Consider the following 21638-nt stretch of genomic DNA (forward strand, 5'->3'; position numbering starts at 1 on the left):
AATTCTAATATAAACAAGAATCTTGGTCTCATCATTTTATGTGATCACCCTAAAATAGTTTCAATCCTAAAACCCTAGGTCTATATGGTCAATCTTTTAGATAGATTTTACCATATATATATCCTGCGCAAGCATTGTAAATTTCTTTGGTAATTGACTAAATAGGGTCGATTATAGGTTTAAGGTTCTTATCAGAGTGGGAGCGATTGCCATTGTATGGTCGCTTTGGAATGTAGCAATGACAAGGTATTTAACGATAAAAAATATTCTCTTATGCATGTCATCTACATGTGTACGGCTTTGCTACGTTTATGGTCGCCACTCCAGCGCTTGGAGCTGTGAGACTTCTTTACGAAGATGTCTACTTTTTTCGATAAAGAGCATATATTAATATATTAATATAACAGAGATACCAATTACACTCAGCCTCTACAACAACATCATGCTCTAATGGCATAAAGGATGCACACAGCCAAAAATAGAAAGAAGAAATACAAAAAAAATCCCGGAGATCGAAAACTTGAAACAGCTACACTAACACCACCAAGACAACACCAGAAGATCAGCTTCTCCATAAGCGACACATCCTATAAGGAAACAGTGCACAAACACTATCATCGCCTGATCACATATCTTAGGTTTTCACCCTGAAGAAATTCCTCCCTCTCAAAATAATGCCTTCAACAAGAACATTGTCAAGCACAACCAATTAAGGCTAGACCTTGGATTTTCACCCTGAAAGATAGAACTCTGAACTTCTCCTGTGCAGCCACCCCCACATACAAGTCGATGTTTGAAGTCACGAAGCTCTAAGCCAGTTCCACCTCACCACCAAGATCCGACCACCATTGCTCTTCCACCAATCTTGACTTTCATGACCTTCTCCGCCAGCACCATGGAAAGAAGACAAACTCCATGATATTAACAGCCAGCAGAGCTTCGAAGCACTCCCTCTGAAACCAAACGGTCAGATAAAAAATTGGGTGCGCACGACCGAAAACACCAAATCCAACAATCTTCAGGCATTGATCACACAATGAATTTCGCTGACAGGACCTTCTGGAACACGACAATCCAGCCATCCCGGTGGGAGAAAGCTTCCGATCGATCTTCACTTGGCGCGAGAGAAACCCTAGGACATGCACCTTTATTAGGCAGAACGGCAGCCCCACTGGACGCAGCCCGCCGACCGACCTCATCGACGGAAGAGGAAGCCACCACCGACCACAGACCCGGCGGTGAAACGTCCGTCGCCTCCCCCAAACCCGAAGAAGGCCACCACCCTGAGCCGCCGGGAAGGAGAGGCGCAGAGGCCCACCGGCCGCCACCAGGCACTTGGTTGGAGGAAACGGTCAACACGTTTATTACCCAACATGGATGGCTACATAATTGTAGAATTTTGGTACCTATGGTCCAGTAGGCTACCTAGTTTTATTTATCACTTTTTACCGTTCGGAATGATTTGGTGTGCATCTTGAAAAAACTTTATCGAAAAACTTTTAAGTAATAAAATGACATTTATCGAAACAACTGATGTAGAGCTTATAATATACTCCCTCCGTCCCAAATAAGGCGTCTAAGTATTGGTCAAAAGTCAAACCTTACAAACTTTAACCAAATATTTAGAAAAAAATATTTACATCTACAATATCAAATTGACATATTAAGAAAATATATTGTAGGGTGAATCTATTGATAATGATTTAGTATTGTAAATATTTATATTTTTCTGTATAAACTTGGTCAAACTTTAAAAACATTGATTTTTAACAAATCCTTAGACGCATTATATTTTGGGACGGAGGGAGTACTCCGCACTCGATCGGTAAGAACGATGAATCCTACATTCTGCAATTATTACTGAGCCCCCAACTCAAGGCATTGACTAGTTGACAATTGACTCTATTTGACTAGTGGAAGCATCATCACGAGTTTCTGCGCCGTGTAATAGATCACTGATCACGTGATGGTTCCTGCATCATCGGTTATACCAAGTAAAGTTATATAGGTATATAGCTGTATTAGACAACTAGTGCACAGCGGAGCGACGCCGATGGAGTATGAGTATGGCTGGATCGATTATTTCACGTACGTGGCACTAGTATCTGAGACCGGATGAACTGTGATGAGATTGGCGTGCACGCAGATCACGACCGCGCACAAGCAGTTGACGCTGTCTTGCATGCCCCGGAGCCGCGTCTCCATGCTCCTGCCAGTCCGGATGCGGCGCCAGTGCGTGCTCCGGTGGTACGAGTCCATGATGACGTCCGCTTCGACCAGCGCCCCGGCGGCCATCGCCGGAAGCTGCGTCGCAACATCGCGGCCGCCAGCGGGCCCTGGCCAAAGCAGCATCGCGCGGAGCCTGCGCGCGCACTCCTCGAGCTTGGCGCACTCCGCCTCGCACTGCGGAATCCGCAAGAAATGCAGGGCCAGCGCGATGAGCATGATGGCGTGCAGCCCGGACAGCTGCGCAACAAGCGCGATGTCGTCCAGGACGCCGCGCACCCCCATTGCCTGACGGCTGTTGCCTTGGATTTACTGAAGCTATGCCAGACGATCTGAGTGAACAATCGTAGATTTGCAATGCTGACGGAGTGTAACGAGCGGCCAACACAGGGCTACATATATATATATATAGAGCTGGTCGCATGCAGCAGGTTTCCATTTGGCAGTCAACTTTGGTTTAAACTTTGGACACCGACCATCTTCCCATCGCAGAGGGGAGTCCGAGAGGAGAGAAAAGCAGAGCCCGTGTTCATTCCAAGGAACTCCCACGGCCAGGAGGCTCAGAGGCGAGACGAGAGCCTGCTTTCCTAGTCGTCATTCGGAGCCAAATAGGAAGAGCGTAGGATGTTCCAAGGAAGTTCCGCATCCCATCCATCTCACTCCAGCGGTCGGATCCGATCTGCCAACCGTGGCCGTCCCATTTCGCGGGCCATCCATCCATCCATTCGCCAGCCAATCCATCTTTCTCACACACATTACATGGCCGTCCCTATTGTTGCTTTGGAACAAGATGTTCTGCAACACTTCTTATACTCTGAACCAGCTGCCACCCTGTCTGATCCAAGCTTGGACTCTCGGTATATCACATTCAGTTACCCGCCTGGTGTAGACATTATTTGGTGAGAGATTAAAAACGTCACGTTGGCATTGCTTTGGATTGTACTCGCGGGATCAACAAGCATGTATCTACAATCAAGAAAAAAACATGTACTATGTAAAACACACACACACACAAAATAATAGTGATGTTAACAATATTCTCTCACATTTTAAAAAGTAAAATTGCCAACCAACACACATTTGATTTACCATTCCTTTTCATTGTTGAGTTTATTGCGGCAAGGGCTACAGAACTAGCTAGATCACATATGGGTATGTTTCCATGATTTTTTTTCCAACCTCAAGAGTTACCGAGCTCCCGCTCAATAAAATCGCGGGGTTTTAAGACCTCGCTACTGCACCGAGAAGAGCACGTGATTTTTTTAGTGTGGGGTGCTCAAATCAACCGATGGAACTCATGACAACGAAGTACACAGGTTTGAGTCCCTGTTGCACAGGTTGACAGGTAGTAACCCTACTCATACATTGCTTCTATTATAAGGGGATGATAAGTGCAGAGGATTACTTCAATTATAAGGGGATGTAAGTGTCGCACATCATCCCCTGCATTCAGTATGCACGAGATAATCGATTCAGGACAAGGCGTTCAGTATGCATGATACAGTCACAGTCTTCGTCGAAAAATACACGCTAGTTTTTTATTACTAAAACCGGTCTTGTAAAGTATTACTTGTCGTATTTATAGAACGGTTTCGTGGTGTAGTTGGTTATCACGTCAGTCTAACACACTGAAGGTCTCCGGTTCGAACCCGGGCGAAGCCAAATTTTTTTACTTTTTGTTTTGCAATTTTGAACAATTATGAAAAAAGTGATACACAACAAAAATCAATTGGCCCATACAGGTCTCGAACCTGTGACCTTCGCGTTATTAGCACGACGCTCTAACCAGCTGAGCTAATAGGCTGATTTGAACTATTTCTTTTTAGACTCTATCTATTGAGTAATATGTTCCGTGTTACTTCTACATATCTCAGTTCTTTTTAATATTTCTTAAACCGAAGAGGATGAGGCCGATGAACATGATATATCCTGGCTGAACAAGCCGTTTTTTATAAAATAGAAAATTAAAATAAAGAAGAAGAAAAAAACATGGTGCATTTCAAGCATACTTTTTAGGCGGCTAAAACAGGAACTTTATTCAACACGCAGGGATACAACTCGATCATGGTCCAATAACTGAAGAAAAGCTCCAGGTCCAGACCCTAACCATGTATTAGTATAGCGTTCTACTCTTGCAGATTCGCTAGGTAGACCAACCCTAACCTGTGATTGTTCCACTTTTAGAAAGGTGCAAACTCTACTTTGATTAGCTAAAGCCCTGATCTCGGAAATGCAATGTAAGAAATGTGATCTATTTTGATATAGCTTTATACCGTCCACCAGCCGGCAACAAACAATCTCCACAATGATGGAGAGATGGGACTGCAGGAGAGCTAGTTCCAGGCCCTCGACACGCTCACGAAGTTCAGTACTATACATTCGTCCAAGAATCTGCAAAAAGTTATTATAGGAAGCCCTACATCATTCCATAGCTCCATACCAAGACCAGTTGTGTGATTGGTAACTAGCCTGGAAGGAACCATTAATAGTAAGCTTGACCCAGCCTGTTGGGGGCAATGATCATTGTTTATCATGCTCCTTTTTTCTACTCCCTCCGTTCCTATATATAAGCCATATAGTTTTTTGAGAAAAATTCCAGAATATAAGGTTTATTGCGTTGCCCTACTTGTATGGACAATATTTTTAGAGATTTGATTAGGTTTACTTATCTTATGCAAAGTCCTCTATTAGCTCACGGCAATTACTTACGGTTAACCCTAGCCAAATATGGTGTAATTTTTTTCTAAATGTGCGTTTCTTAATTTCCGTGCCAGAAATTATATGGCTTATATTTAGGACCGGAGGGAGTATCGAACAAGGTACATGAATATTCATCGATCAGGGGTAGTTTTCCTTTGATGATAGCATCAGTGGGAACAGTTTTGGAATTATTGATGAGCTCCAGGTAACTGCTGAGGAATTGTTTAGAACTTTCCACAAATGGGAGAGGCTTTTCTGACTTCGTTTCGAGTAGGATGTTCCGATTATGTGGACTATAAATATGTATCTAGGGTTTATGAAATAAACAACAATCACGTTCACCACAAACCAATCTAGGCGCATCGCCAACTCCCTTGTCTCGAGGGTTTTCTTCCGGGTAAGCATCATGCTGCCTAGATCGCATCTTGCGATCTAGGCAGTACACGTTTATTCGTTGTTCATGCGTTGCTCGTGCTGAAGCCTTGTTGATGGCGAGCAACGTAGTTATCATAGATGTGTTAGGGCTAGCATTGCTTCATCGAATCATATGCTTTCGTCTGTGCAACCCTTAGACGTCTAGCCGCCTTTACACCTATCCTAGGTGTAAGGGCGGCACCCCGCTTGATCATTATTTAGTAGATCCGATCCGTTATGATTGCTCCTTGTTCTACAAGGATTAGTTTAATATCTGCATAGTTAGGTCTTACAAACGGGTTGAAGGATCCAGTGGCGCGTATGGTGTAGTTTGCTAGCCCTAGACAGGATGTTCCGGGGATCAACTTTATGTTGGTTTTTAGGCCTTGTCTAGGGTCGGCTTACGATCACCGTGCGTGGCCGCCAGGCTCAATCACGAGTAGGATGTTCCGATTATGTGGTGAAAACCCTAAATCGTAGTTTTAGCTTTATTTTGATCAAGCAGGACCACCATATATTCGTACACCTCGTACGGATCATGGGTGGATCGGCTCCTTGAGCCGATTCACAGGACAACCTGAGAGCCGATCGAGGCTCGTATTTAATGTTTACGTGTATGCCATGCAGGAAACTAAGCGAGGCAAATCCAACACCTTCCTGACCAGGTATAGGTCAGGTGGCACGCCCTTGCACCAGCATCGGACGTGCGTGCCGAGTCTTTGCGGGTCGTCGCTCGGAGGGACCAGGGCCAGCCGCAGTCCTGGGAGCCTCCCGGCTCTACTGTGTTGCCTGTCGCTACTCGCCGGTGGGTTTTTGACCGCAACAACCGCGCCGCCCTCGATCGCTGACGCCGCCGCAGAGGACCGCCGCTGCACTTGCAGACAGGTAGCCCCCGATGCCCCTCCTCCTCCTCTAGTGTTGTTGCTTGCTAGAAAGTGTTCCTCTATGGGTGGCTTTGCTGCTGCTTGTGGTTGCTGTTGGCTGGTTGCTGGGTGTTGCTGCTAGCATATTAGTGATAGGTGTTGCTGCTTGCTTGCAGTTCTTTTATTTCTGCCATAGTAGTAGCAACAGAATCAAGATATTCCATCATGAAGTAGCTAGCAGTAGCAAATAAATGAAAAATAACACCATTGGCATGGGCTGCTTGGATTATTCAGTAGAATCATTTAGATGAAAATAATGAAGAACTCCACTGGTAATTAAGCTGCGCATATTTTATTGATCATTTTCTTACCATATTGTCATTCTTTCACAACCCTGGAACTTGAGCACCTGACCGTCGCTGCTGCATCTTCCTCGACCCGGAGCAACACCTCACCTCTTACCATAATTAAGGTTGCTTTGCTGCTGCTTGTGGCTTGCTGTTGATGCTAGCTGTTGCTGCTTGCTTGCTTGCTGTTGCTGCTTGCTTGCTTGCTTGTTGTTGCTGCTTGCTTGCTGTTGATGCATGCTGCTGTAGGCTGCTAGCTGCTGCTGCTTGTTTGTTGTTGATGCATGCTGCTAGCTGCTGCTAGCTTCTGCTTGCTTGCTGTTGATGCATGCTGCTGCTTGCTCTGGATCTGTTGCTGCTGCTTGCTTGTTGTTGGTGCTCAGCTGGTGTATATGGTGTCATATTCTTGTGCATGTGCCATGGTGCTCGGCTGATGTATATGAGGAACAATTGTACATGTGCCATGGTGCTCAGCTGGTGTATATGGTGTCATTTTCTTGTGCAGGGATCGACTGAGTTGCCCATTATCGCCGAAATGTTGATTCATTTCCGTTTCGGCGAAAATGGGGCACTCATATGTACATAAATTAGCATAGGTCATGCCCAATTTTTCCGTGAAATCTTGCGCTAACTTTATGCATTTTTTCCTACTTAGTTCTAACATGGCCGACAACGATGAGGCCGGCGGCAGCGGCAGCAAGCCATTCTGGATGATAACCGATGAAGTGGAGACGATGGAGTCACAACCTCGCCGCGACGACGGCGAGGATGATGGCACCGATCCAGACTACCGAGCGGATGATGCCGCCGAGGATGAAACCACTGACGATGGTGCCGCCGAGGATGAAACCACGGATGGCGGCGAACACATGGACGGCGGTGAACACACGGACGGCGGCGAGCCGAAGAAGCAACGGAGGGAGCGTCGCTCGAATGTGCTCAGAACCGTGAAGCAGGCATTCACCGAAGTGGACGCCAGTGGGCATCCAACGGCGCCCCCTGAACTAGTCAAAGGGTACTCGACCCAACTCGGGTGCATCCTCCGGAGCACGGTCTCGATCAACACCGAGAACCTCAGGCATCCTGATCGAGCGAATTTGCGCTCCCTCCTCTTCACGAAGTTGCACGAACGATACGAGTTCCCAGTGGACTGCTCAGAAAAACGTCTCATGCGGAACAAAGTGCACAATGCCGCCCTCACGAAGATGAGCACCGCCCTCGCTAGTTGGCGGAACCGAGTGAAGAAAATGGTTCAGAAGGGCGAGAGTTACGAGAAGATCAAGGAGTCAAATCCTTCTATCACCGAGAAAGACTACGCTGATTTCAAGATCAAGTGCGAGATCGAGTCAACGTCGGATTCTAGTCAGTGGGGGAAGGACATGCGGAAACTGAACTTAGGCACCCACAAACTTGGTCCTGGCGGGTTTAGGGCGGCGCAACCGAAATGGGACGCCCAGGATAAGGAGCGTGTGAGGAACAGCCTCGAACCCCTCCTCTCACAATACAAAAACAAGCAAACCAGGCAGTTCCTCCTGGCCCGGTACCGTGTTGACCCCACTACAAAGGAGCTCACCACCAATCCGGAGGTGAAGGAGTTTGAGGCTCTTCTGGTAAGGAGTGCACCCGCTTTATTAGCTCTTTTATGGTTGCATTCGAATTGATGAATCCAAATTACTAAGTGGTTCATGCATGTTCCTCCCGTAGGCTAAGGAGGAAGCTGCTAATGAGGAAGGCGAAATCAGTAGCGGCACGGGGTCCACGAGCTCCTCGCAGTGTGCCCCTTGGGACAACCCTTTAAATAGGGCGTTGAATGCCCACAAGAAGAGGGATCCATTGAGTAAGCCGACGTCGGCTGGTCGTGTGGTCGGCGAAGGATGCTCTATGAAATGGTCGGATTACTACAAGTCGGGGAAAAAGGAGAAAAAGGCCACCATCGGTGAGAAGGAGGTCGCACATCTCAAGGCACAAGTTGCACAGATCCCGACATTGGTCGAGGAGCAAGTGCGACAACAAGTGCAACATATCGTGGAGACCCAACAGAGGACGCAACGACAGCAAGTGGAGGACTAAGTGGGCAACACGCTTAGCTCTATCATCCCTACCTTGGTGGCCGGTCTGGACGCGTGGTATAGGGGAGGAAAAAAGGGGCCTCCTGATGGCGTGTATTTCACACGTTCGTTGGGCAACCCCAAGAGGAAGGTATGATGCGCACAGCAGCAAGTTTTCCCTCAGAAAGAAACCAAGGTTTATCGAACCAGGAGGAGCCAAGAAGCACGTTGAAGGTTGATGGCGGCGGGATGTAGTGCGGCGCAACACCGAGGATTCCGGCGCCAACGTGGAACCCGCACAACACAACCAAAGTACTTTGCCCCAACGAAACGAGTGAGGTTGTCAATCTCACCGGCTTGCCGTAACAAAGGATTAACCGAATTGTGTGGAAGATGATTGTTTGCAGAGAAAACGAGTAAAAACAAGTATTGCGGCAGATTTGTACTTCGATATTAAAAGAATGGACCGGGGTCCACAGTTCACTAGAGGTGTCTCTCCCATAAGATAAAAGCATGTTGGGTGAACAAATTACGATCGGGCAATTGACAAATAGAGAGGGCATAACAATGCACATACATGTCATGATAAGTACAGTGAGATTTAATTGGGCATTACGACAAATTACATAGACCGCCATCCAACTGCATCTATGCCTAAAAAGTACACCTTCAGGTTATCGTCCGAACCCCTTCCAGTATTAAGTTGCAAAGCAACAGACAATTGCATTAAGTATGGTGCGTAATGTAATCAATAACTACATCCTCGGACATACACTAGTAGGAAAACCCTTATAGGTGAAGCTTAGTTCTGTGGCGCACCGTTTTGAATGCGCCACAGAAACTTATTTTGTGGCGCACCAGGCACGGTGCGCCACAGAAATAGCTTAATTATGTGGCGCACGGTTGGATAGTGCGCCACGAAACCGTGTGGGGCCCACATCCTGCCACCACCATTTATTACTCGTAGGTATTTACGTGGCGCACATGTCGTGCTGCGCCACGGAAATAACTCTTTCCGTGGCGCACCGGCCTTGGTGCGCCACGAAGTAGTTGATTCCGTGGCGCACCTTCTCCGGTGCGCCACGGAGACTAAGGGACTTATATCATCTCGCCCGTGCCCTCCCCCGCCTGTTCACCTCTCCCCTCCCGAGCCCCTCCCCTCTCCCCTCTCCCCTCTCCTCCGTGGTCGCCTGGATCCGCCGCCGCCTTCCTCCGTGGTCGCCTGGAGGATTACCCCCCTCTCCCCTCTCCCCTCTCCTCCGTGGTCGCCTGGATCCGCCGCCGCCGCCTTCCTCCGTGGTCGCCGGGATCCTCCATGGTCGTCGCCGCCGCCGTCGCCGCCGCCTTCCTCCGCGAGGGGCGCACGCCGCCGCCGTCCCCCCCTCCCCGCCACCCGCAGCACAAGCTGCCCCTACGGCGAGGAGGGGCCGCCGCGAGGAGGGGCCGCCGTCGCGGCAAGGTGGAGGATCCGCCGCCTCCTCCTCCTCCTCCACCCCAGCTGCCGTCATCTTCAAGCTCGTCCTCCACCCCTGGCATCGGTGCTCTCTCTCCCCTCCCCTCCTCTCCCTCTTAATTCCTCCTCCGCTGCCCCTATGGCTTGTGTTTGCAAGCTCTGGTGATCATTTGATCACCAATTGGTTGATAATTACTTACTACTTTCTCTATCTATGCATGTTGCTTGATATACTCGTGTTGTTGCTTGATTTGTATAGCTTCTCACCATGTACTCGGTGGTTGCTTATGCTTTGGAAAGCATATGAATGGATGCATGATGCTTGCCAAGCATCCCTGTTGCCTAGCAGCTTGACTAATTCATTTATCTCGTGAAACTTTATCTTGTTAATGTAGATAATTGAGATGAACTACTTTGCGTAATGATTCTATTACTAAATTTACTTAAGCTAGATGGATGCCAACTATTGTTGGGGACCCTAGCTTCATTTTGAATCCTGTTGGGTAATGATAAGTGTGTAGGCTTGGTGGTTTGGATGGTTTGGTGGTTGAATTGGCCTTTGCGGATCATGAACTCGCTGGCTTGGTAAATCATCCGGGATGGTTTCCTTCCTAGTTCCATTTGGAAGATGCTACTATTCAATTGGTTGGCATAACCATGGTGACTTGAGTTGGTCAAATTCCTGGTCCTTGCCATTTGTACCAGGCTTCACTTGGTCTATGATTAAATGATGACCAAACATTGTTATTCCACCCTATGTGCTTGTGTTTGACATGGTCTGTTGCTATGTCTCTGTACATATTTACTTGATGGATTCTTGTGAGCTTATGGTATGCTAAAATAGAGATATCCACCGTAGGGGATCATGTAAATGAATGCCACTTGTGGTATCCTTTGAAGAAAAAGGACTGCTTTCGATGGTTTTAAAATGCTAGGTGGTGCTAGGTGATTCGGTTGGTCTGTCAAGGTTGGTTTTATCTGGTTAACTTGGATAGGCTATGTGTTCTTGCTTAGTTATGCATATCCATCTCTACTCGGATTGACTAGCTCAGGCTTGGCCTCTCTCTTGCCGACATCACTTGGTTACTACCAAGTGATGAGTAATCCCTTATGGACACTAGCTTTGTTTTGAACTCAACTCGAGTAATGATATATTTCTTTTTCTTGTTGGCTTTGATGAAATTAGAGATATCCACCGTAGGGGATCATGTAAATGAATGCCACTCGTGGTATCCTTTGAAGAAAAAGGACTGTTTCGATGGTTTTAAAATGCTAGGTGGTGCTAGGTGATTCAGCTTGGTCGTCAAGGTTGGTTTTATCCGCTTAACTTGGATAGGCTATGTGTTCTTGCTTACTTATGCATATCCATCTCTACTGGATTGACTAGCTCGGGCTTGGCCTCTCTCTTGCCAAGCATCACTTGGTTACTACCAAGTGATGAATAATCCCTTTGGAGCATCTCGCTCCATGCATGCTATGTGTGTTTGAGCATCTTGACTTATGTCACCATGGTTGCTCGGTTTGGTGGTGTTTTTGTACTTGTCGATGATTAGATGGTTGGTTGATCACTCGTACACTCCGGGGTGTCGCTAGTGAGCCTGGTGTGATGGCACACATATCAATCTCTTGTGCATCCTACCCGGCCTCACTAACGCCATCCCGGGATGTTCATATTTGTTTCGACCAACAAAGTATGAGGCATTCCATTTAGTTCATACTAGCTACTTCTTAATTGCATTGGCCTTTCTTCCATTTTAGTGCCGATGATTAGAATGTTTGGTCACCTATACGCCGCAATATACTTTGTAGACGAGCCCCCCTTTCCTCGGCCGCCGTTCCGTGAACGAGTCCTTGATGAGACAACAACGCCGACATGCCTCTCCGGCGCAGCACCACTTTTCTTCTCTCGCCGTCCAGTACGTGAACGAGTCCTCAATGCCAAGACGGTGCCAGCCTCCCTAGCATCATGCCGACCCCGTTGTCGCGCTTCAGGCCGTGTCGATCACGCGCCTGCACTCTTCGCCTTTTGCCCGGTGAACGAATAGACTAATCGTTGGAATAAGGAAGCCGATGACGGCCGATCGCAATTTAATCTTGCGACCGGCTGTCATCGGTTTCCTTATTCCAACGATCAGCCTATTGGTTCACCGAGCAAGAAGGCGAACAATGGCAGGCGCGGGACACACGGCTTGAAGCGCGGCAACACGGCCCGGCATAATGCTGGGCAGGCCGGCACGGTCTTGCATCAAGGACTCGTTCACCGGACAGCGAGGGACCGGCGTGGTTCCGCGCCGGAGATGCAGATCGGCGTTGTTGTGTCGTCAAGCACCCGTTGACGGAACGCCGACCGGGGAAAGGGGCCCTTCGCAAAGTATACGGCGGTGTATACCGCAACTATGGTTTCGACCATAGTATTTGTGTTGACCAACAATGTATGAGGCACATATTCCATTTTGTCATTCCATTTGCTTTGAGATTTTCAAAATGCCGATGATTAAAATGTTTGGTCACCGTACACTTGGGGGTGGCGTAAGTGAGCCCGGTAAGATAGCACAAATATCAATCTCTTGTGCATCCTACCCGGCCTCGCTTACACCATCCCTAAATGTTAATATTTGTGTTGACCAACAATGTATGAGGCACTTATTCCATTTTGTCATTCCATTTGCTTTGAGATTTTCAAAATGCCGATGATTAAAATGTTTGGTCACCGTACACTTGGGGGTGGCGTAAGTGAGCCTGGTAAGATAGCACAAATATCAATCTCTTGTGCATCGGACTTGGTCTCACTTACGCCATCCCCGAATGTTAATATTTGTGTTGACCAACAATGTATGAGGCATCGCTTATTCCATTTTGTCATTCCATTTGCTTTGAGATTTTCAAAATGCCGATGATTAAAATGTTTGGTCACCGTACACTCGGGGGCGGCATAAGTGAGCCTGGTAAGATAGCACAAATATCAATCTCTTGTGCATCGGACTTGGTCTCACTTACACCGTCCCTGAATGTTAATATTTGTGTTGACCAACAATGTATGAGGCATTTATTCCATTTCTCTTGTGCATCGGACTTGTTGGTCTCACTTTCTTCCATTTTCATCATAGTAGGAACTGGATGAAGGACCCCGATGCAAGCGAGCCCGGTGGGTAGAGATGACGGAGCAAAGGAGGAACCGGATGAAGACTACTTTGTATCTCGACATTGTGAATTTTGTATGAATTAAGAGTTGTATGCAAAACATTTGACACTTGCCACTATATATGTATCTCGATCGGGCTCTAAGTAATGTGATGATGATGTCTATGTTATATCTGTGCAATGTACATGATATTTATATTATATCTGAATATATCCGAATGTTGCTGTATATAACTCTGTGTATACGTGTATCCGTATTGCTGTCTATAAACTGCATGTGTATAGCACAGACACAAAATCGTGTATAATACAAGCAAATTCGTGGCGCACTAAAAACAAATTCGTGGCGCACGCTTTTCCGTGGCGCACCTAAGAACAAGTGCGCCACGTAAACCTTAATTCTGTGGCGCATGGGCAGGTGCGCCACAGAAACCTTATTTTTGTGGCGACGTTTCTGTGGCGCACCTCCCATGCGCCACAGAATCCATTTTTCGTGCGCCACTGATGAGGCTTTTCCTACTAGTGATAGCATCAATGTTTTATCCCTAGTGGCAACAGCACAACACAACCTTAGAACTTTCTGTCACTGTCCCAGGTGTCAATGCAGGCATGAACCCACTATCGAGCATAAATACTCCCTCTTGGAGTTACTAGCATCAACTTGGCCGGAGCCTCTACTAATAACGGAGAGCATGCAAGATCATAAACAACACATATGCAATAACTTGATAATTAACATAACATGGTATTCTCTATCCATCGGATCCCGACAAACACAACATAGAGTATTACGGATAGATGATCTTGATCATGTTAGGCAGCTCACAAGATCCAACAATGAAGCACAATGAGGAGAAGACAACCATCTAGCTACTGCTATGGACCCATAGTCCAGGGGTGAACTACTCACTCATCACTCCGGAGGCGACCATGGCGGTGTAGAGTCCTCCGGGAGATGAATCCCCTCTCCGGCAGGGTGCCGGAGGAGATCTCCGTAATCCCCCGAGATGGGATTGGCGGCGGCGGCGTCTCGGTAAGGTTTTCCGTATCGTGGTTTTTCGCATCGGGGGTTTCGCGACGGAGGCTTTAAGTAGGCGGAAGGGCGAGTCGGAGGGCCGACGAGGGGCCCACACCATAGGGCGGCGCGGGCCCCTCCTTAGCCGCGCCGCCTTGTGGTCTGGCCACCTCGTGGCCCCACTTCGTATGCTCTTCGGTCTTCTGGAAGGTTCGTGGCGAAATAGGCCCCTGGGTCTTGATTTCGTCCAATTCCGAGAATATTTCGTTACTAGGATTTCGAAACCAAAAACAGCGAGAAAACAAGAATCGGCACTTCGGCATCTTGTTAATAGGTTAGTTCCAGAAAATGCACGAATATGACATAAAGTGTGCATAAAACATGTAGGTATCATCAATAATATGGCATAGAACATAAGAAATTATCGATACGTCGGAGACGTATCAAGCATCCCCAAGCTTAGTTCTGCTCGTCCCGAGCGGGTAAAACGATAACAAAGATAATTTCTGAAGTGACATGCCATCATAACCTTGATCATACTATTTGTAAACATATGTAGTGAATGCAGCGATCATAACAATGGTAATGACATGAGTAAACAAGTGAATCATAAAGCAAAGACTTTTCATGAATAGTACTTCAAGACAAGCATTAATAAGTCTTGCATAAGAGTTAACTCATAAAGCAATAAATCAAAGTAAAGGCATTGAAGCAACACAAAGGAAGATTAAGTTTCAGCGGTTGATTTCAACTTGTAACATGTATATCTCATGGATAATTGTCAACATAGAGTAATATAACAAGTACAATATGCAAGTATGTAGGAATCAATGCACAGTTCACACAAGTGTTTGCTTCTTGAGGTGGAGAGAGATAGGTGAACTGACTCAACATAAAAGTAAAAGAATGGTCCTTCAAAGAGGAAAGCATCAATTACTATATTTGTGCTAGAGCTTTTATTTTGAAAACATGAAACAATTTTGTCAACGGTAGTAATAAAGCATATGAGTTATGTAAATTATATCTTACAAGTTGCAAGCCTCATGCATAGTATACTAATAGTGCCCGCACCTTGTCCTAATTAGCTTGGACTACCGGATCTTTGCAATGCACATGTTTTAACCAAGTGTCACAATGGGGTACCTCCATGCCGCTCGTACAAAGGTCTAAGGAGAAAGCTCGCATTTTGGATTTCTCGCTTTTGATTATTCTCAACTTAGACATCCATACGGGGACAACATGGACAACAGGTAATGGACTCCTCTTTAATGCATAAGCATGTGGCAACAATTATTATTCTCATATGAGATTGAGGATATATGTCCAAAACTGAAACTTCCACCATGATTCATGGCTTTAGTTAGCGGCCCAATGTTCTTCTCTAACAATATGCATGCTCCAACCATTAAGGTGGTAGATCTCTCTTACTTCGGACAAGACGGACATGCATAGCAACTCACATGATATTCAACAAAGAATAGTTGATGGCGTCCCCAGAAGCATGGTTATCGCACAACAAGCAACTTAATAAGAGATAAAGTGCATAAGTACATATTCAATACCACAATAGTTTTTAAGCTATTTGTCCCATGAGCTATATATTGTAAAGGCGAATGATAGAATTTTAAAGGTAGCACTCAAGCAATTTACTTTGGAATGGCGGATAAATACCATGTAGTAGGTAGGTATGGTGGACACAAATGGCATAGTGGTTGGCTCAAGGATTTTGGATGCATGAGAAGTATTCCCTCTCGATACAAGGTTTAGGCTAGCAAGGTTATTTGAAACAAACACAAGGATGAACGGTGCAGCAAAACTCACATAAAAGACATATTGTAAACATTATAAGACTCTACACCGTCTTCCTTGTTGTTCAAAACTCAATACTAGATATTATCTAGACTCTAGAGAAACCAAATATGCAAACCAAATTAGCAAGCTCTAAGTGTTTCTTCATTAATGGGTATAAAGTATATGATGCAAGAGCTTAAATATGAGCACAACAATTGCCAACTATCAAATTATCCAAGACATTTTAGAGTTACTACATGTAGTATTTTCCAATTCCAACCATATAACAATTTAACGAAGAAGAAACTTCGCCATGAATACTATGAGTAGAGCCTAAGGACATACTTGTCCATATGCTACAGCGGAGCGTGTCTCTCTCCCACAAAGTGAATGCTAGGATCCATTTTATTCAAACAAAACAAAAAAAAAACAAAAACAAACCGACGCTCCAAGCAAAGTGCATAAGATGTGACGGAATAAAAATATAGTTTCAGGGGAGGAACCTGATAATGTTGTCGATGAAGAAGGGGATGCCTTGGGCATCCGCAAGCTTAGACGCTTGAGTCTTCTTAGAATATGCAGGGGTGAACCACCGGGGCATCCCCAAGCTTAGAGCTTTCACTCTCCTTGATCATATTGCATCATACTCCTCTCTTGATCCTTGAAAACTTCCTCCACACCAAACTCGAAACAACTCATTAGAGGGTTAGTGCTAAATAAAAATTCACATGTTCAGAGGTGACACAATCATTCTTAATGCTTCTGGACATTGCATAAAGCTACTGGACATTAATGGATCAAAGAAATTCATCCAACATAGCAAAAGAGGCAATGCGAAATAAAAGGCAGAATCTGTCAAAACAGAACAGTCCGTAAAGATGGATTTTATTAGGCCACCAGACTTGCTCAAATGAAAATGCTCAAATTTAATGAAAGTTGCGTACATATCTGAGGATCATACACGTAAATTGGCTTAATTTTCTGAGCTACCTACAGGGAGGTAGACCCAGATTCGTGACAGCAAAGAAATCTGGAACTGCACGAGTAATCCAAATCTAGTACTTACTTTACTATCAAAGACTTTACTTGGCACAACAAAACATAAAACTAAGATAAGGAGAGGTTGCTACAGTAGTAAACAACTTCCAAGACTCAAATATAAAACAAAAATACTGTAGTAAAAACATGGGTTGTCTCCCATAAGCGCTTTTCTTTAACACCTTTCAGCTAGGCGCGTAAAGTGTAACTCAAGTAACATCAAGAGACGAAGCATCAACATCATAATTTGTTCTAATAATAGAATCATAAGGTAACTTCATTCTCTTTCTAGGGAAGTGTTCCATACCTTTCTTGAGAGGAAATTGATATTTAATATTACCTTCCTTCATATCAATAGTAGCACCAACGGTTCGAAGAAAAGGTCTTCCCAATATAATGGGGCAAGATGCATTGCATTCAATATCCAAGACAACAAAATCAACGGGGACAAGGTTATTGTTAACCATAATATGAATATTATCAACTCTCCCCAAAGGTTTCTTTTTAGCATTATCAGCGAGATTAACATCGAGATAACAGTTTTTCATTGGTGGCAAGTCAAGCATATCATAGACTTTCTTAGGCATAACAGAAATACTTGCACCAAGATCCCATAAAGCATTACAATCAAAATCTTTGACTCTCATTTTAATGATGGGCTCCCAACCATCCTCTAGCTTTCTAGGAATAGAAGTTTCAAGTTTTAGTTTCTCTTCTCTAGCTTTTATGAGAGCATTTGTAATATGTTTTGTGAAAGCCAAGTTTACAGCGCTAGCATTAGGACCCTTAGCAAGTTTTTGTAAGAACTTTATAACTTCAGAGATGTGGAAATCATCAAAATCTAAATCATTACAATCTAAAGCAATGGGATTATCATCCCCAAGGTTGGAAAAAATTTCAGCAGTTTTATCACGAGCGGTTTCAGCAGCTTTAGCAGTTTCAGGTAATTTTGCGCGCTTTGTACTAGGAGTAGAAACATTGCCAACACCAATTATTTTACCATTAATAGTAGGAGGTGCAGCAACATGTGAATCATTAGCATTGCTAGTGGTGGTAATAGTCCAAACTTTAGCTACATTTTTCTCGTTAGCTAGTTTTTCATTTTCTTCTCTGTCCCACCTAGCACGCAGTTCAGCCATTAATCTTATATTCTCATTAATTCTAACTTGGATGGAATTTGCTGTAGTAACAATTTTATTTTCAATATCCCTATTAGGCATAACTTTCGATTTCAAAAGATCAACATCAGAGGCAAGACTATCAACCTTAGAAGCAAGAATATCAATTTTATTGAGCTTTTCCTCAACGGATTTGTTAAAGGCAGTTTGTGTACTAATAAATTCTTTAAGCATAGCTTCAAGTCCAGGGGGTGTATTCCTATTATTGTTGTAAGAATTCCCATAAGAATTATCATAACCGTTACCATTATTATAAGGATATGGCCTATAGTTATTACTAGAAGTGTTCCGATAAGCATTGTTGTTGAAATTATTATTTTTAATGAAGTTTACATCAACATGTTCTTCTTGGGAAACCAATGAAGCTAATGGAACATTATTAGGATCAACATTAGTCCTATCATTCGCAAGCATAGACATAATAGCATCAACCTTATCATTCAAGGAAGAGGATTCTTCAACGTAATTTACCTTCTTACCTTGTGGAGCTCTTTCCGTGTGCCATTCAGAGTAATTAACCATCATATTATCAAGGAGCTTTGTTGCTTCACCAAGAGTGATGGACATAAAGGTACCTCCAGCAGCTGAATCCAATAAATTCCGCGAAGAAAAATTTAGTCCCGCATAGAAGGTTTGGATGATCATCCAAGTAGTCGATCCATGGGTTGGGCAATTTTTAACCAGAGATTTCATTCTTTCCCAAGCTTGAGCAACATGTTCATTATCCAATTGTTTAAAATTCATTATGCTACTCCTCAAATATATAATTTTAGCAGGGGGATAATATCTACCAATAAAAGCATCCCGACATTTAGTCCGGGAATCAATACTATTCTTAGGCGAGAGATAGCAACCAATCTTTAGCTCTTCCTCTTAATGAGAAAGGAAACAATTTTAATTTTATAATGTCACCATCTACATCTTTATACTTTTGCATTTCACATAGTTCAACAAAATTATTGAGATGGGCAGCAGCATCATCGAACTAACACCGAGAAAATTGCTCTCGCATAACAAGATTAAGTAAAGCAGGTTTAATTTCAAAGAATTCTGCTGTAGTAGCAGGTGGAGCAATAGGTGTGCATAAGAAATCATTATTATTTGTGCTAGTGAAGTCACACAACTTAGTATTTTCAGGGTTGGCCATTTTAACAGTAGTAAATAAAGCAAACTAGATAAAGTAAATGCAAGTAACTAATTTTTTTGTGTTTTTGATATAGCGCACAAGACAGTAAATAAAGTAAAGCTAGCAACTAATTTTTTTGTGTTTTGATATAATGCAGCAAACAAAGTAGTAAATAAAATAAAGCAAGACAAAAACAAAGTAAAGAGATTGAGAAGTGGAGACTCCCCTTGCAGCGTGTCTTGATCTCCCCGGCAACGGCGCTAGAAAATATGCTTGATGGCGTGTATTTCACACGTTCGTTGGGCAACCCCAAGAGGAAGGTATGATGCGCACAGCAGCAAGTTTTCCCTCAGAAAGAAACCAAGGTTTATCGAACCAGGAGGAGCCAAGAAGCACGTTGAAGGTTGATGGCGGCGGGATGTAGTGCGGCGCAACACCAGGGATTCCGGCGCCAACGTGGAACCCGCACAACACAACCAAAGTACTTTGCCCCAACGAAACAGCTGAGGTTGTCAATCTCACCGGCTTGCTGTAACAAAGGATTAACCGAATTGTGTGGAAGATGATTGTTTGCAGAGAAAACAGTAAAAACAAGTATTGCAGCAGATTTGTACTTCAGTATTAAAAGAATGGACCGGGGTCCACAGTTCACTAGAGGTGTCTCTCCCATAAGATAAAAGCATGTTGGGTGAACAAATTACAGTCGGGCAATTGACAAATAGAGAGGGCATAACAATGCACATACATGTCATGATAAGTACAGTGAGATTTAATTGGGCATTACGACAAAGTACATAGACCGCCATCCAACCGCATCTATGCCTAAAAAGTCCACCTTCAGAGTTATCGTCCGAACCCCTTCCAGTATTAAGTTGCAAAGCAACAGACAATTGCATTAAGTATGGTGCGTAATGTAATCAATAACTACATCCTCGGACATAGCATCAATGTTTTATCCCTAGTGGCAACAAGCACAACACAACCTTAGAACTTTCTCGTCACTGTCCCGGTGTCAATGCGTGCATGAACCCACTATCGAGCATAAATACTCCCTCTTGGAGTTACTAGCATCAACTTGGCCAGATCCTCTACTAATAACGGAGAGCATGCAAGATCATAAACAACACATATGCAATAACTTGATAATTAACATAACATGGTATTCTCTATCCATCGGATCCCGACAAACACAACATAGAGTATTACAGATAGATGATCTTGATCATGTTAGGCAGCTCACAAGATCCAACAATGAAGCAAAATGAGGAGAAGACAACCATCTAGCTACCGCTATGGACCCATAGTCCGAGGGGTGAACTACTCACTCATCACTCCGGAGGCGACCATGGCGGTGTAGAGTCCTCCGGGAGATGAATCCCCTCTCCGGCAGGGTGCCGGAGGAGATCTCCGTAATCCCCCGAGATGGGATTGGCGGCGGCGGCGTCTCGCAAGGTTTTCCGTATCGTGGTTTTTCGCATCGGGGGTTTCGCGACGGAGGCTTTAAGTAGGCGGAAGGGCGAGTCGGAGGGCCGACGAGGGGCCCACACCATAGGGCGGCGCGGGCCCCTCCTTGGCCACGCCGCCTTGTGGTCTGGCCACCTCGTGGCCCCACTTCGTATGCTCTTCGGTCTTCTGGAAGGTTCGTGGCGAAATAGGCCCCTGGGTCTTGATTTCGTCCAATTCCGAGAATATTTCGTTACTAGGATTTCTGAAACCAAAAACAGCTAGAAACAGAGAATCGGCACTTCGGCATCTTGTTAATAGGTTAGTTCCAGAAAATGCACGAATATGACATAAAGTGTGCATAAAACATGTAGGTATCATCAATAATATGGCATAGAACATAAGAAATTATCGATACGTCGGAGACGTATCACCTCCCCCGGTTCCCAGTTTCACGAGCAGCAACTCGCACAACGTGGAGCCATTGATGAGTCCGCAGGTGGCAACAATGGTGTCTCCGGCGGCGCCAACCTTGGTGTCTCCCGCGGCGCCATTACTTCAGCTCAATGCACCCGTCACTGCGGATAATACGCCGCCCGGCACCGCGCCAACAAGCGGCCACTCCATCAGTGGCACGCCCGCCGCCGGCGGTGCCTCGACCTTAGCCGAGCTGGACGCCATCACGGTAACCAACCCTCGTCTCCGATGACTTCCATATCCTTGCCTTTGACTACGCTAGCCATCCCTAATGCCCTACATGTTTTCCGCAGGGTTCCGCCGCCGACGTCCCATGCACTCTCCTCCATTTTGTGAACGGCGAGTTGATCGATGTTGCCAAGGCCAAAATCGTTCAAC

At 45.1% G+C, this 21638-nt stretch overlaps 2 non-coding genes across 2 annotated transcripts; one reads left to right on the forward strand and one right to left on the reverse strand.

Annotated features, from left to right (window-relative positions):
* Nucleotides 1–3814: 3814 nt before the first annotated feature.
* Nucleotides 3815–3888, forward strand: TRNAV-AAC. Its single transcript has one exon. It is a non-coding gene; the product is annotated as a tRNA-Val (tRNA).
* Nucleotides 3889–3956: 68 nt separating this feature from the next.
* Nucleotides 3957–4030, reverse strand: TRNAI-AAU. Its single transcript has one exon. It is a non-coding gene; the product is annotated as a tRNA-Ile (tRNA).
* Nucleotides 4031–21638: the final 17608 nt, after the last annotated feature.

Source organism: Lolium rigidum, chromosome 6 (assembly GCF_022539505.1).
Source record: "Lolium rigidum isolate FL_2022 chromosome 6, APGP_CSIRO_Lrig_0.1, whole genome shotgun sequence".
Lineage (NCBI taxonomy): Eukaryota > Viridiplantae > Streptophyta > Magnoliopsida > Poales > Poaceae > Lolium > Lolium rigidum.